This window comes from Saccopteryx bilineata, chromosome 4, assembly GCF_036850765.1.
Source record: "Saccopteryx bilineata isolate mSacBil1 chromosome 4, mSacBil1_pri_phased_curated, whole genome shotgun sequence".
Taxonomy (NCBI): Eukaryota; Metazoa; Chordata; class Mammalia; order Chiroptera; family Emballonuridae; genus Saccopteryx; species Saccopteryx bilineata.
The window spans coordinates 70,298,424-70,316,546 of NC_089493.1; the positions used below are offsets into that span (position 1 = coordinate 70,298,424).

General features: G+C 41.8%; 1 protein-coding gene across 1 annotated transcript in view; it reads right to left on the reverse strand.

Annotated features, from left to right (window-relative positions):
• SLC27A2 (solute carrier family 27 member 2) overlaps window positions 1-18,123 on the reverse strand; it is a 74,343-nt gene that overhangs the window by 17,524 nt on the left and 38,696 nt on the right. The window lies entirely within an intron of this gene.

Genomic DNA, 18,123 nt, shown 5'->3' on the forward strand with positions numbered 1-18,123 from the left:
AAGTGATGCCAACTTTTAGTCCACATCCAATTCGAAGCTAGAACAATGTATTGACTGTTCTCTTGATGGGACTGGTGAGCCTCAGTGAACTGCTGAAGGAGGGGCCAAACAGCAAAGATCTGTCAGAGCTAAAGCAATCTGAAGCAATGATTTTCACTTCACAAGCAAGAAACCTAGGAACACATCCAAGGAGGAAGACAGAGTAACTTTCCACAGTCAATCAAGAGCAATAATGCGAGAGCCTGAGGGGACTGGAGAGAAGAATCTCGATCATGTCCTCATTTCACAGAGAGACCCAAAGGCCCCAAGACCAAGATGATGAAAACTGTCCCCCTGGGATAGGACGAGGAAGAGTGGGAGGAAACTGGCTCCCAGTTGCCTCAGGTGGCCTGGGAGCTGTATGTTTTGCTATAAATAAAGATCACAAAGGAAAAGCTGTTTTGTAAGAACTAAAGGAGGGCTTGTGTCAGCAAGGGAGGTGGGGTTAAGACTGGGTGGCATTCCATTCCACCGCATTATTTACGAGGCCCCTGAAAATATGTCTAAACCTACGGTCATCAATGATATTTTATACTAATAAGGCAATTGCTATTAATTTTTCAGATCTCCTCAAGGGTATCTGTTGGGCAGATAAAATATATTATGCTCACTTTGTTAAAGATGGCGCTGCCCACATGGAGGCTGTCACCCAGGTGATATTAATGTGTGTTGGGGGTGGGCTGTGGGCAGGCAGAATCATTGTAGCCTGGGGCTTGGTTTTGGGAATAAGCCTTTCCCACCCTTTTTTGATGTGGGGTGGTACAATCCCATCATGCCCCAGATAAGTGACTTTGTATTAGAGACCTCCCTATTTTGTATATTGGATTAAAGGTCTGGATTTCTACATTATAAAATAGGGGCAGAACGGAAGCTTGTGCTCTTGGTTCCTGAAATTAGCATTAGAAGAGAGAGCAGAGAGCAAAGAGAGGCCACGTGGAGGAGGCCAGGAGAAGCAGCCAAGATGGCGGAGTGTTGAGTGAGAAGCCAGTTTGTGCAGAGTTTGTGCAGGGAGAAGGAAGGAGATGGGGAACAGAGGTGAATAAGTCTGGTGAGCTAGTAACCTTTGATTCTAGGAAACTCGGATAAGTCAGTAGTGATAGATTTGTAAATTCCAAACTGCCCTCTTGATGTTCCGCTTATCTGTCAGACCTCACCCTTACTAGACTATCACCCTTGAGACAAAGGAATTCCAAAAAGCTGAGAAGCCGCCCCAAGGAGGGGCTCTGGACACACCAGGACTTTTGATTCAACACCCACATGCTCCAAGCCCCCAAGGAGGAGCATTCCGGACATACCAGGACTTTTGCCTCAGTATCCCCTCAGGCTCTCCCAAACACTATATAACTTGCCCCTAGTCTGTAACTGGTGCTCTTCTCCCCCAGGAGAAGTGCCCGGCAGAGTTCCTTTCTTCCTTTCAATAAAGCCTGTTACTCTGGTCTTTTGGACTCCCATGGATTCCAACAAGTAGCTTTGTGAGCACTGAATGAGTGGGTTTTGGAGCCCAGTGTGTGTTTTTACTTGCCCGCCGAGTGCAAGCTAGGATTAAAGATGATGGCCCACCAGTTTTTGGCTCCATTGTTTCTTTACCAACTGTCCGAATCCAATGTGAACCTGCATGGGCCGGGCTGCTGTGATAGTGGCAGTGGATACTGGCTTTACAGTATCACAGCCTGGTAGGAGAGGCAGGTAAATAAACAAGTATAATTTTAACTTGCCCATTTTGTAACTCTATGACCTTTAACTCTTAACAAAAACATCCCAAATGGAACAGGGTGAAAGTGCTAGGTAATAGGCCTCTCCTCAAACACTGAGTTTTAATTTTTTTGATTGAAGAGCATTTTGCTTAAAAGTAAGGGAACCAACTTTTTTACAATGAAAAGGAGGACAAAAATAAATGGAAGAAAACAATATCGTAAATAAAAGAAGCATTTTATTCATTGCAATGATAATACACTATGATATGATAAATGCATAAGAAAAACATTTGTAATATTTTATATTGTAATTATGCTTATATGCCTATTAATTTTTAATAATAATTGTAAGAAAAAAGTACTCATTTAGTAAAACTAAATGTTGGGCAGATAAAATGTATTATGCTCACTTTGTTAAAGATGGTGCTGCCCATGTGGAGGCCATTGCCCAGGTGATATTAATGTGTGTCTCTGTGGGCTGTGGGCAGGCAGGATCCTTGTAGCCTGGGGCTTAGTTTTAGGACTAAGCCTTTCCCACCCTTTTTGATGTGGGGTGGTACAATCCCATCATGCCTCAGAGAAGTGACTTTGTATTAGAGACTTCCCTATTTTGTATATTGGATTAAAGGTTTTGATTTCTACACTATAAAATGGGGGCAGAACAGGAGCTTGCTCTCTTAGTTCCTGAGATTAGCATTAGAGGAGAGAGCAGAGAAAGGCCACGTGGAGGAGGCTAGAAGAAGCAGCCAAAATGGTGGAGTGCTGAGGGAGAAGCCAGTTTGTGCAGAGTTTGTGCAGAGAGAAGGAAGGAGATGGGGAACAGAGGTGAATAAGTCTGGTGAGCTAGAAACCTTTGATTCTAGGAAACTCGGATAAGTCAGTAGCTTTGTGAGCACTGAACATGAGTGGGTTTTGGAGCCCAGTGTGTGTTTTTACTTGCCCGCCGGGTGCAAGCTAGGATTAAAGATGATGGCCCACCAGTTTTTGGCTCTGTTGTTTCTTTACCGACGGTCTGAATCCAATGTGAACCTGCATGGCCGGACTTCTGTCATGGTAGCCGCGGCTACTGGCTTTACACTAAATAACAAACAAAACCACTGATTTGGAGTGATATTTGGGTATATTTATCATTTTCTAAAAACTGTCTGTTTTATGTAACTATTTAATCAAAATGCGTTATTAATAGATACGGTTTGAGGTTAGATTTCCACTTTAAAATTTGAATTTCAGGAAAATGCTAGGAAATAAAATAATATGTATTTAGAAATTATTAAATAGATAAGGAATTAATAAAACGTGAATTGTGCTTACCTGTCTATGATTCAATTCACTGAGAAAGAAATAATTGTGTGTCTAAAATGTCATATGTGTTGTGTCATGTTGTCATGTTTTAGTAAGAAGTACACAAAGCCATTTGTGCGCTCAGTATATCGTGTGCTCTCTCAAGGTCTCCCGTGTGGAGCTCATGTGTCTGTCTCATAATTGTGTCTCGACGCACTGTACTGATTTGATCCTTGATGAATCATCATATCAAATACAAATACCTCACATCACACACAATGGATCGACTCTGCATCGATCAAATACGGACATTTACAGATTAGTCTTCTAATATCGAAAAAGGAGGGAGAGACAAGATGGTGCTGGAGTAGGCGGACGTACCAGCATCTACCTCCCAGAACCAAAGTGGATTACAAACTAATTTTATGAACTATCATCTGGAAAAACCAACTTTGGACGAAACTAAAAGGACTCTTCAACCAAGGAACGCTGAAGAAGCCACACAGAGACTGGTAGGAAAAGCGGAAATGCGGAAACGTGGAGAGGGCTGCCCAGCTCCTCGGAGCGAACGGCAGCAGGGAGAGAATCATGTGGCGGGAAGTGAGTTTAGCAGATGGGAAAGGGTCCTGAGCCCCAGGAACAAAGCCCAAGCCTGCAGCCCCAGAGCCCAGAAGAGGCGTAAGGACAGTATTTAGCTGGAAACAAGTCAGGATACTGTTTGTGAGAGAGTCTGATTTCTCAGACCCAGGATCCTTCTTAAAGGGATCGCGCAGAACATCTCTCTCAAAAACAATCACCTGGGGCTCCTGGGGATGGGGGGAGAGAGGAGAGGACCACAGTAACAGGAAGAGAGTGCAATCTAGGAGGCATAGGGAGAAACATTTTGGGAGATAGCCACCCTAACCCCTGGGACGAGTCACTCCCCAAAGCTGAAGTGAATATTTCCCCCGGAAACAGCAATACCAGCAAAGGGAAGCAGGAGAGCAGCCAAACAAGCTCCCCTGCAGCATTCAGAGCAGAGTCGCATAGAAGGAGGGAGCTTTCGGGTCTACAGTAGTGAGTCTTAGGGTCCGAGCTGCAACGCCCCCACCCATGTGGCTGAGGGCGCATCGGAGAGCGGGCAGCAGTGGGAGACAAAAGCATGGTTCTGTTGGCAGGGGTGGAAGCCGGCTGGCCACCACTGGGCTCAGGTGTGAGCTCAATCTTGCCCAGCTGGGGAGAAGGGGGCGTGCAAAAGTGGTCAAGCTCAGCTGCCGGCAGCCTGTAATCCAGCCTCCGGGAGAAGGGCGGGAACCCCGGAAAGGGTGGAGACAAGCCCCAGGGCAAGGGCAGAGGAGCACAGCCCTGCCCCACCTGTGCAACCCAGGCTTGCGGTCTGACTTGGTAGCCGGCTCCTCCCGTGGGGTGGAGCCAAAAGCCCAGAAGAGGCGGAGTTCCGCTACAGAGCTGAGCTTGGGCACGCAGCCCTGCCCGGCGGTAGAGCCAAGGCTAGCAGCTGTTCCTTGAGTGGGATCATCCTGCAAAGGCAGGGCAAAAGCTCGGAAACAGGCGGAGACCCGCAGCTGAGCAAAGGTGCTCGCCAGTGCCCTCAGGACCGAGCATAACGTCACACACGGGGGCAGGGCAAAGGCCAAGGCCACCAACCCTTGTGCACCCGAGCACGTGATCACAACCACTCCTGTGAAGAGAAAATGCGGAGGCAGAGAAATACAACACAAATAAACCAAGAGAAATCCCCAGAAAAGGATCTAAGTGAATCAGATATAACCAAATTACCAGATGCAGAGTTTAAAATAACGATTGTTAGGATGCTCAACGATATTAGAACAACCATAGATGGCCATTACGAAAACCTAAATAAAGAGATAACAAATATAAAAGAGGACATTGAAATAATAAAAAAGAATCAGACAGAAATGACAAATACAATATCTGAAATAAAGAATACAATGGAAGGAATTAAAAGCAGGATGGATGAAGCAGAGAATCGAATCAGTGAGTTAGAGGACACAATAAATAAAGGCACGGAAGCAGAGCAGAAAAAAGAAAAGAGACTTAAAAAGTCTGAGGAAACTCTAAGAGAGCTCTGTGACAACATGAAGAGAAATAACATCCACATCATAGGGGTTCCTGCAGAAGAAGAGAAAGAACAAGGGATAGAGACTTTGTTCAAACATATTCTAGCGGAAAACTTCCCCCAATTAAGGCAGGAAAACATTTCACATGTTCAGGAAGCACAGAGAACTCCATTAAGGAGAAACCCAAAGAAACCAACACCAAGACACATCATAATTAAATTACCAAAGCTAAATGATAAAGAGAAAATATTAAAAGCTGCTAGAGAAAAAAAGACTATCACCTACAAAGGAGCCCCCATAAGGATGACTTCTGACTTCTCAACAGAAACACTTGAGGCCAGAAGGGAATGGCAAGAAATATTCAAAGTAATGCAGAACAAGAACCTACAACCAAGACTACTTTATCCAGCAAGGCTATCATTTAAAATTGAAGGAGAAATAAAAAGCTTTACAGACAAAAAAAAAACAACTCAAGGATTTCACTGCAACCAAACCAAGGCTGCAAGAAATGCTAAGGGACCTGTTGTAAACAGATCAAAGGAAAAAAAGAATATAGCAAAAGAGAAAAACAGTTTTAAAGAAAAAAAATGACAATAAACAATTACATATCAGTAATAACCTTAAATGTTAATGGATTAAATGATCCGATCAAGAGATATAGGGTAGCTGCGTGGATAAGAAAACAGGACCCATACATATGCTGTCTACAAGAGACACACCTTAAATCAAAAGATGCACACAGGCTGAAGATAAAAGGATGAAAAAAAATATTTCACGCAAATGGAAATGAAAAAAAAGCTGGGGTAGCAATACTTATATCAGACAAAATGGACTTTAAAACAAAGACCATAGTTAGAGATAAAGAAGGTCACTACATAATGATAAAGGGAGCAATCCAAAAGGAAGATATAACCATTATAAATATCTACACACCTAATATAGGAGCACCTAAATATATAAAGCAGACTTTGATGGACTTAAAGGGCGAGATCAACAGCAATACTATAATAGTAGGGGATTTCAATACCCCATTAACATCATTAGATAGATCCTCAAGAAAGAAAATTAACAAAGAAACAGCAGACTTAAAGGACATATTAGATCAACTCGATTTAATAGATATCTTCAGAACCTTTCACCCTAAAACAGCAGAATATACATTCTTTTCAAGCGCTCATGGTACATTCTCTAGAATAGACCACATGTTAGGGCACAAAAGCGGGCTCAACAAATTTAAGAAGATTGAAATCATATCGAGCACTTTCTCTGATCACAATGGCATTAAACTAGAAATCAACCACAATAGAAAAACTGAAAAACATTCAAACACTTGGAAACTAAATAGCACATTATTAAACAATGAATGGGTTAACATTGAGATCAAAGAAGGAATTAAAAAATTCCTAGAAACAAATGATAATGAGTATACGTCAACTCAAAATTTATGGGACACAGGAAAAGCAGTCCTGAGAGGGAAGTTTATAGCATTACAGGCATACCTCAAGAAGCTAGAAAAAGCTCAAATAAACAACTTAACCTTGCATCTAAAAGAACTAGAAAAAGAACAGCAAGTAAAGCCCAGAGCTAGTAGAAGGAAGGAAATAATAAAGATCACAGCAGAAATAAATGACATAGAGGCTAAAGAAACAATACAGAGGATCAATGAAACCAGGAGCTGGTTCTTTGAAGAGGTAAACAAGATAGATGAACCTTTAACAAGACTCACCAAGAAAAAAAGAGAGAGGACTCAAATAAATAAAATTAGAAACGAGAGTGGAGAAATAACAACTGACACAACAGAAATACAAAATATTGTAAGAAAATACTATGAAGAACTGTATGCCAAAAAACTAGACAACCTAGATGAAATGGACAAATTCCTTGAATCATATAATCTTCCAAAAATCAATCTGGAAGAATCAGAAAACCTAAACAGACCAATTACAACAAATGAGATTGAAACAGCTATCAAAAAACTCCCAAAAAAGAAAAGTCCTGGGCCTGATGGCTTCACAAGTGAATTCTACCAAATATTCAAAGAAGAACTAACTCCTATCCTTCTCAAGCTATTTCAAAAAATTCAAGAGGAAGAAAGACTTCCAAACTCCTTTTATAAGGCGAGCATAATTCTGATTCCAAAACCAGGCAAAGACAACACAAAAAAAGAAAATTATAGGCCAATATCCCTGATGAACTTAGATGCAAAAATCCTCAACAAAATATTAGCAGACTGGATCCAGCAATATATGGAAAACATCATACACCATGATCAAGTAGGATTTATTCTTGGGAGGCAAGGCTGGTACAATATTCGCAAATCAATCAATATGATTCATCACATAAACAAAAGAAAGGAGAAAAACCACATGATAATTTCAATAGATGCAGAAAAAGCATTTGATAAAGTCCAGCACCCATTCATGATCAAAACTCTCAGCAAAGTGGGAATACAGGGTACATACCTCAACATGATAAAGGCCATCTATGACAAACCCACAGCCAACATCATACTCAATGGGCAAAAATTAAAAGCAATACCCTTAAGATCAGGAACAAGGCAGGGGTGCCTCCTTTCACCACTCTTATTCAACATAGTTCTGGAAGTCCTAGCCACAGCAATCAGACAAGAAAAAGAAATAAAAGGCATCTAAATTGGAAAAGAAGAGGTAAAACTATCATTATTTGCAGATGACATGATATTGTATATAGAAAACCCTAAAGTCTCAGTCAAAAAACTACTAGATCTGATAAATGAATTTGGCAAGGTGGCAGGATATAAAATCAATACTCAGAAATCAGAGGCATTTTTATACACTAATAATGAACTGTCAGAAAGAGAAATCAGGGAATCAATCCCCTTTACCATTGCAACCAAAAAAATAAAGTACCTAGGAATAAAGACTTGTACTCGGAAAATTATAAAACATTAATAAAAGAAATCAGGGAAGATACGAATAAGTGGAGGCATATACCGTGCTCATGGTTAGGAAGAATAAACATCATTAAAATGTCTATATTACCCAAAGCAATTTATAAATTCAATGCAATACCAATGAAGATACCAATGACTTACTTCAAAGACATAGAACACATATTCCAAAAATTTGTATGGAACCAAAAAAGAACACGAATAGCCTCAGCAATCCTGAAAAGGAAGAAAAAGGCAGGAGGTATCACACTTCCAGATATCAAGTTATATTATAAGGCCATTGTACTCAAAACAGCATGGTACTGGCATAAGAACAGGCACATAGATCAATGGAACAGAACAGAGAACCCAGAAATAAACCCACAGCTCTATGGACAACTGATATTTGACAAAGGAGGTAAGACAATACAATGGAGTAAAGACAGCCTCTTCAACAAATGGTGTTGGGAAAACTGGACAGCTACCTGCAAAAAAATGAAACTAGACCACCAACTTACACCACTCACAAAAATAAACTCAAAATGGATAAAAGACTTGAATGTAAGCCATGAAACCATAAGCATCTTAGAAGAAAACATAGGCAGTAAGCTCTCTGATATCCCTCGCAGCAATATATTTGCTGATTTGTCTCCAAAGGCAAGTGAAATAAAAGACAGGATAAACAAATGGGACTTTATCCAACTAAAAAGCTTCTGCACAGCTAAAGACAATAAGAACAGAATAAAAAGACAAACCACACAATGGGAGAACATATTCGACATAGCGTCTGATAAGGGGTTAATAACCAAAATTTATAAAGAACTTGTAAAACTTAATACCAGGAAGACAAACAATCCAATCCAAAAAATGGGCAAAAGAAATGAATAGACACTTCTCCAAAGAGGACATACAGATGGCCAACAGGCATATGAAAAAATGTTCAACATCACTAATGATTAGAGAAATGCAAATTAAAACCACAATGAGATATCACCTCACACCAGTCAGAATGGCACTCATCAATAAAACAACACAGAATAAGTGCTGGCGAGGATGTGGAGAAAAGGGAACCCTCCTGCACTGCTGGTGGGAATGCAGACTGGTGCAGCCACTGTGTAAAACAGTATGAAGATTCCTCAAGAAATTAAAAATCGAACTGCCTTTTGACCCAGCTATCCCACTTTTAGGAATATACCCCAAGAACACCATAGCACTGTTTGAAAAGAAGAAATGCACCCCCATGTTTATGGCAGCATTGTTCACAATAGCAAAGATTTGGAAACAGCCCAAGTGTCCATCAGAGGACGAGTGGATTAAAAAGCTTTGGTATATATATATACTATGGAATACTACTCAGCCATAAGAAATGATGACATAGGATCTTTTACAACAACATGGATGGGCCTTGATAACATTATACTGAGTGAAAGAAGTAAATCAGAAAAAACTAAGAACTTTATGTTTCCATACATAGGTGGGACATAAAGATGAGACTCAGAGACATGAACAACAGTGTTGGGGTTACAGGGTGGGGGGAGGACAGGGAGGGGGTTGGGGGAGGGGAGGGGCACAAAGATCATGGCTTTTCAGCATTTGCCATATTCCCCCCTTAATCTATAGACAGACAGCAAATATCTACGTATGGTGTTCCCACTATAAAGACTGCTGTCTTAGGGACAAATGCTGATAAACTATTTTAGCAGTTCCTCCTTCTTCAAAGACTTATATGTCAACATAGAGCTCCATGTTTCATAGGACATACTCAAGCTCATTCCATGCTCCCTGGAGCTTTAGCACAAGGGAATGCCCCCCCCTTTTTTTTAGTATTTTTTCTTTTATTTATTTATTTTTTGTATTTTTCTGAGGATGGGGATGGGGATGGGGAAGCAGTCAGACAGACTCCTGCATGCGCCTGACTGGGATCCACCTGGCATGCTTACTAGGGGGGAATGCTCTGCCCATCTGGGGTGTTGCTCTGTTACAACCGGAGCCATTCTAGAGACTGGGGCGGAGGCCATGGGGCCATCCTTAATGCCCAGGGTGGCTTTGCTCTGGTGGAGCCTTGGCTGCGGGCAGGAGGAGAGAGACGAAGAGGAAGGAGAGGGGGAGGGGTGGAGAAGTAGATGGGTGCTTTTCCTGTGTGCTCTCGCCGGGAATTGAACCCGGGAATCCTGCACACCAGGCCAATGACTCCAACGGGTCTAGCATATCATGCTTTTTACTTTAAAAAAAAATTTACATTTCTTTTGAATGCTGATGAACAGGAGACACCAAATCTTTTTCGCCTGCAAACTACTACCTTCTTTATTAGATCTAGCTAATAACACTGTTCTTTTTTCCAAATAGCTCCAGATATATGGAAAAGATTTATATAGGCAGATGGGGATCCTCAACCTCCTCAGCGAGATCTTCTGAGAATGGCTTTTAAGATACCTAGAGGCAGAAAAAGCTCAATAGAGATCAGGGGAACTACCAGCTTTTAGGATACACCTTTAAAGGCTCCAACACCCCAAAGGCATCTCATAGGATGCCATCTGGGTCCTGCTTCAATAGTGGAAAGGAAGGTCATTGAGCTAAAGCCTGCCAGGCTTACATGCCTTTGCTGTGAGGAAACAGGGACACTGGAAGGTGGGCTTCCCCCTCGCTCCTCTAAGGGAGGGTTCAGTCTCTTCCAGCCCTGCTCCAGCCACCTATGACCTAACCTTGCCCAGAAAGCTGGGGTTTGCCACTGAAGGCTGACGGTGCCCAGGGCTGTCGGCCCCATCTACAACACTGTGGACGAGCCTAGGGTATTTCTTCCAAGAAGCAGGTAAACTGATCTCATTCGCACAAGGGCCACTTAACTATGTTTTGCCTGAATAGTCAGGTTTTTTATTCTTCTCTCAAAGATCTCTGTTGTGGGTGTTGATAGTCCTATTTTCTGCTGCTTTGCTTAATATATAGTGTTTCCTTTATCCCTCCTACCTCAATGCCCCACTCATATTTCAGGCTGGGACCTACTTTTAATTTAGAGCTCTCTTTCCTCCTTTTGCCAACTTGTATTATGAATTTACCTTTGCCATCCAGCTTAGTGTATCCCAAGGTTCTCTTTACCAGGCCACAGTCACAGAGCTCCAGGGAAAAGCAACCTGGTCTCAACTCTCCAGGCAGAGGAGAACAGAAGCTCCATATCCACACATGCTGCAAATGGCTTTTTCCAGTCTACCTGAATCATTACCAGCTAGAAGCAGCGGTCATTGGGACTTGGACATGAGCTGCAAAGTATAGAATGGTGACAACAATTCCAGTGCCATGCGGACTTTTCCTGTGGGGAACTTTCCTAGACTCCTGCTCCCTGTGACAGCTCCTAACAGACTGAACTGTGGTTGGGTTGTGTTTTTCAGGGATTTGGCATGGTGATGGGGCCAACTTGGACTTGGTGAACATGTTAAGGACACTACTCTTTTAGGGATTCTTGCTGTATTGGCCAAGAGTTTGCTTAAAGGCTTTTAATCACTGTAAAAAAAAAATAGAGGACTGGATGAAGAAGATGGGGCACATATACACCATGGTATACTATTCAGCTAGGAGAAATGAGGACATTGGATCACTTACAGCGGAATGGTGGAATCTTGGTAGCATTGTGCAGGGTGAAATAAGCGAATCAGAGAAAAACAGGAACTGCAGGATTCCATACATTGGTGGGACATAAAAGCGAGACTAAGAGGCATGGACAGGAGTGTGGTGGTTACAGGGGGTGGGGGGAGGGAAGGAGAGAGAGGGGGAGGGGGAGGGGTACAGAGAGAACTGGATGGAGGGTGGCGGAGGACGATCTCTCTTCGGGTGATGGGTATGCAACAGAACTAAATGACAAGATAACCTGGAAATGTTTTCTTTGAAAGTATGTACCCTGATTTATTGATGTCACCCCATTAAAATAAAAATTTATTTATAAAAAAACAAAAACAAACAAACAAACAAAAAAAGAAAACTAGATAAAAGGTGACAGAGGACAATCTGATTTTGGGTGATGGGTATGCAACATAAGTGAATGACAAGATAATCTGGACATGTTTTCTTTGAATATATATATCCTGATTTATTGATGTCACCCCATTAACATTAATAAATATTTATTTAAAAAAAAGGAGGACATGTAGGAGGACACTTTTTTTTTGCTTATGTATTGTTTTTAAAATTTTTCATTTATTTATTCATTTTAGAGAGGAGAGAGAGAGAGAGAGAAGAGGGGAGGAGCAGGAAGCATCAACTCCCATATGTGCCTTGACCAGACAAATGCAGGGTTTTGAACCAGCAACCTCAGCGTTCCAGGTTGACGCTTTATCCATTGCACCAGCACAGGTCAGGCCTTGTAGGAGGATACTTTTTCTTTTCTTTCTTCTTTTTTTTTTTTTGTATTTTTCTGAAGCTGGAAACGGGGAAAGACAGACAGACTCCCGCATGTGCCCGACCAGGATCCACCCGGCATGCCCACTAGGGGGTGACGCTCTGCCCACCAGGGTGCAATGCTCTGCCCCTCCGGGGCATCGCTCTGTCGCGACCAGAGCCACTCTAGCGCCTGGGGCAGAGGCCAAGGAGCCATCCCCAGCGCCCGGGCCATCTTTGCTCCAATGGAGCCTCTCTGCGGGAGGGGAAGAGAGAGACAGAGAGGAAGGAGAGGGGGAGGGGTGGAGAAGCAGATGGGCGCTTCTCCTGTGTGCCCTGGCCGGGAATCGAACCTGGGACTTCTACACGCCAGGCCGATGCTCTACCACTGAGCCAACTAGCCAGGGCAGGAGGATACTTTTTCAAGGAGGATGGAATTTACAAAAGAAGGACTGTCCTCTCTAAAGGAGGACAATTGGTCACCTTATAAGAGCAAATGCTCTAAAAAATACATATTTCCTCTGCGAAATCATGGTGAAGTCTGAGAAATCATGGTGAAGTGATTTAGGAATAAGAGTTTCTCTTTGAAGAGAACTGTTTGAAGAGAGAGGTTGGCAGCTCTCTGATAAAGGGGACAATGTGTGAGAAGGCAGTGATAAACCAAACCAAAACGAACCTTGAATTGGTTTCCCTGCAAGAGGAGCCAAGAGACCAGGGAAGCAGCATACATGCATTTAATTGTTAAGTAGCTTCTTGGTCAAAACTTAGGTGGTGAAGCTCTTTCAGGGATCCTAACCAGAGAGGGGGACAGATGCAGGTCACTGGTAAAAACTGGCCCCCTTGAGCGACCTTACCGAGGAGAAGTATAGAGACCAGTGGCAGGTACTGTGGGTGATACAGAAGTATATTTGGGCTCAAAGGTGTTTACAGTCTAATGGGGGTGTGTTGGAGAGTTACCCAGAAAGCTTCTGAACCTGCATGAACACTAGGTCCATAGGTCACTGAGTCTATTCCCTTTTATAATTACTAAGTAACATAAGTAGAGAGACCATATGTGTGCTTTGCCAAGACCTGTCTTGGCTTATGCCTGTCGTCCTGATGTGCTTATTACACTCTTTTTACTCTCAAGTGTCTCCATTTGGATAATGAATTGTATGGTCACCATATCTGTCCATAAGGCACTGTTCTCAGTAAAAACTGTCAGCTTTTCAGAGACCACCCTCACCCCCACCACTGCTGTTCCTCATTGCCACTCCAGGAATAAAACATCACTGATACTTAAAGAATACCTACTCTCACCTAAAAATAATGATCTGACCTGGGGCTTACCTGCTCCCAGGCCTGTGTGAGAAGCTCCAAAATAGCATTCCAACATGTAAACTCAAGACCTTACTTATTTCACAGGCAGCTCACAATCACCTTCTAGTTCATTTCTTTGTGTAATGGATGGAGAACGCCTATCTCTCCCATTAGGTTGTAAATACCTTTAAGGCCAAATATATTGATATTTTTATCCAATCCACAGTGTCTACACCTGTGCTTCACATATAGCGCTGCAATCCCTGGGTGCTTTACATTTTGCTGCAATCCCTGTTGACTTCCCTGGGATTGACTTCCCTGTTCAACAGTTAGTAGCCAGGACATCAGCACAAGGGCATGGCGGGTGGGGGGTGGGGTAGGGGGAGGCGGGGCACAGGAGGCTGCAGGTGCCCTGGGTGTGCGAGAAATGGGCCAGCCTCACAGGTGCAGCTGTCACCTGTGGGTGGCAGGTAGCTGGGCTATAGTCGCACTATCATGGGCTCAGTTTTCATTATAAACTGAAGGATCTTATTATATCAGCAGAAGGGATTTAAGGCTCTAGGCTGGAAATGTTTGTGGACACAGACCGCAAGATCCTGGAGCCTTCTGAGTTGGCTGGTTCTCACCTAACCTTTCGCTCATCAGTGCCTGAGAATACTGTCTGCGACTCGGGGTTTCCTTTCCCAGAGGAGAAATGGTGTTTCCATATCACCAAAGCCACTCCTCCAAAGAAAGAAAGGTATTTTAGGTCAAGGGTCATCTAGCTCAGTTTTCTTTAATAAGGACCAAAACTTCTATTCCACATTAGAGGGGAGCTGCAACATGCAGACACACCCCGGGGGACTTACATGCACACTAGGATTTAATCACTGACGAAGGGTGAGAGGTCAGGGTATCCAGAGAGGAATGTGGGGCAACAGGCAAGTAGAGTAAGCAGAGAACTTTCAATGAGGGTGTTACTATGTGTCAGGCATTGGACCTGTACTGTCTCACTTGTTTTTAAAGAACCCTATCAAAACGTGAGAGGTACTACAGCATTTGCTTCTTATTATAACTGAGAAAACAAAGGGATTAAAATAATTGGCCAAAATCACACAGGTAGCAACAGAGTTGCTGCAAAATTCAAATTCAAATTGATGTGACTTCTGAGAGTGTTCTTTTCCTTAACTGAGAAAGAAGAGTGACACACACATAGTTTAAGAATCAAATATCATGGAAAGGCTTTTAAATGAAGAAAGCTGTTCATTCTGCTCTCTTGTCCTCATCCTTTACCTGAGCTTACTGCCAGAGGCAGACACTTCTAACTCTTGTAGCTGTTTCTTATCCTTTGATTTCTAAAGTCAATGCTTACACTGCTATCTTTTGATTAATCAACTTTAGACATTATTTATTGATTTCCTATTGCGTTAGATGAGAATTAAGCTCTCTTCCATTTTCCCAATATCACAATTTTTTTGTGAGTAAAATTTTCCTTATGGTGAAATTGATCAGATGATGTAATTTCCTTTTCTCCATTAGGCTTTTATTAGCCTTTTCCTCCCATCTGGACTAGCTGCTCCTCAGAAATGGGGTTTCCCTTCACCTCTCCTTCCTGCACCTGTGCCTTCATCTCTCTCTTCCCTCTCCTGTTTGGGTGGGACACTTTATCTAGTAACTTCCTGAAGGACGGTATATGGATGTCTGAAATTATTCTGACTATATACTTCATTGATAATTTGATTGGACACAGAATTCTAGATAGGCAATAATTTTTACTTTGTACTTTGTTCCTTTGCCTTGCGGCTTGCAGTGTTGTTGGAAGGTCAGCTATTTCTTTTTAGTTGAACTTTTGGGGGTGACACTGGTTAAAAATTACACAGGTTTCAGGTGTACAACTTTGCAACACATATTTTGTGTTCACCTCCCCGAAGTCAAGTCTCCGTCCATTACCATTTATCCCCCTCTACCCTTCTCCACATCCCTCCACTTTTGCAATCACCATGCTGTTTTCTGTGTCCATGATTTTTTTTATTTGTCCTTTATTGCTCAATTCCTCCATCCCCCTCATTTAGCCTTCTTCCCCACCCTCATGCCAGCTGTCAGCTTGCTTTCTTTGAATCTGTCTCCATTTTGTTTGTTCATTTTGTTCATTAGATTCTACATATGAGTGAAATCATATGATACTTGTCTTTCTTTGACTGGTTTATTTTACTTAGCATAATACTCTCTAGGTTCATTCATGCTGTTGCAAAAGGTAAGATTTCCTTCTTTTTTTTTCCAGCTGAGTAGTATTCCACTGTGTAACTATAGCACAGCTTTTTTAACCACTCATCTATTGATGGGCACTGGGGCTGCTTCCAAATCTTGGCTATTGAAATAACACTGCAGTGAACATAGGGCTGCATATATTCATTCTTTTGAATTAGTGTTTTGGGTTCCTTTGGATGAATTTCCAGAAGTGGGATTGCTGGGTCATAAGGCAGTTCTATTTTTAATTTTTCTTTTTTGACAGAGACAGAGAGAGGGACAGATAGGGACAGACAGACAGGAAGGGAGAAAGATGAGAAGCATCAATTATTTGTTGCGGCTCATTAGTTGTTTATTGACTGCTTTCTCATATGTGCCTTGACCAGGGGACTACAGCAGAGTCAGTGACCCCTTGCTCAAGCCAGCACCTTGGACTCAAACCAGCAATCTTGGGTTTCAAGCCAGAAATCTTGGGCTTCAAGGCAGTGACCTTTGGGCTCAAGCCAGTGACCATGGGGTCATGTCTGTGATCCCATGCTCAAGCCAGCAATCCTGTGCTTAAGCTGGTGAGCCTGCACTAAAGCTGACAACCTCCGGGTTTTGCGCCTCAGTTCTCCACATCTCAGTCTGACACTCTATCCACTGCACCACCACCTGGTCAGGCCCATTTTTAATTTTTTGAAGTAACTTCATGTTATTTTTCACAGTAGCTGTACCAATCTGCATTCCCACCAACAGTGCATGAGGATTCCCTTTTCTCCACATCCTTGCCAACACTTGTTGATTTCTTGATAATAGCCATTCAGACAACTATGAGTTGATATCTCACTGTGGTTTTAATTTGCATTTCTTTGATGATTAGTTACATTGAGCATCTTTTCACATGTTTATTGATGATCTGCATGTCTTCTTTGGAGAAGTGTCTATTCAGGGCTTAGCTCATTGTTTAATTGGATTTTTTTTTTTTTTTTTTTTGGTGTTCAGTTTTAGAAGTTTTTTATTTTGGGATATTAACCACTTATCAGATGCATCATTGGTGAATATGTTCTTCCGTTCAGTGGGTTGTCTTTTCATCTTGTTGAAGGTTTCCTCTGGTGTGCCATCATATGTTATTCTTATAAAAATTTTTCTTTCTCTTTTTTTGGTAGTCTTAAATATTATCATGGTATAGTTTTTATTGGGTACTCTATTGGTCTTTTAAAATCTGTCCTTCAGAACTTGAAAGTTGTTTTTTGTATTATTTCTTTGATAATTTTAACCTCTACATTTTTTCTATTCTTTTTTTGATTTCCTATTAATCTTTCGGATTGATGTTCTAATTTTCTTATCTTGCTTCTCCATGGCAAATGCTTTATCTTTTCTCCAACTTTCTGTAAGATTTCTCAACTTTATCTAATTATTTTTATTTTCAGGACATCTTATTCTTTTTTTTCTTGTAGCATACTAATGTTGTTTTATGAATATATTATCTTCTCTATTATCTCTGAGGATATTAATTACAGGTTTTGTAAAGTTTTTTTCTGGCTATTTGAATTGATGCTGCTGCTTCTTCTCTATAAATAATCTTTCCTGCTGGAGGGTTTCCTCTGGTGTCTGATGATCCTTGATGTCTGTATTTGAGAAGAAGGCAACTAAAAGATGTTTGAGTAGCTTTGTGTGGTGGGGAGAGGCTATCACCGTGTAGGCTACTCTAAACGGTAATGGGGCAGTGAGTCAATGCCATAAACAAAATGGGAGTTTACAACTGCATGTAGCAGGATATGAACCAAACTAACTATAAGCTGGTGCTCTGAACACTAAGCCCCAAATATAACAATGGAAGACAGGTAAATAGATAAGGACTCTTGAACAATACTACTGTAAAAATCAATGGTGTGAAGTTTTGTCTTCTGTTTTGTTCTAAGAGTTTTATTGTTTTAAGTCTTAAATTTAGTTCCTTGATCCACTTTGAGTTAATTTCTGTATATAGTGTTAGGTAAGCACCCAGCTTCATTCATTTTTTTTAAAAATTGACTTTAATTTATTGTGTTTACATAGATTCTAGTGTTGCCCCGAATGCATTCCCCCTCCCCAATGCACCCTCCCCCTTCCCTTCAGCTTTATCCCATCCTATCATCCCCTTTCCCTCTGTTCTCTTTTCCTCTGGTCCCTTTGATCCCTCCCCTGTCTCAATTCCCTTCCTCAGTTCACCTTGTTCATTGGATTCCTAAAATGAATGAGGTCATATGATATT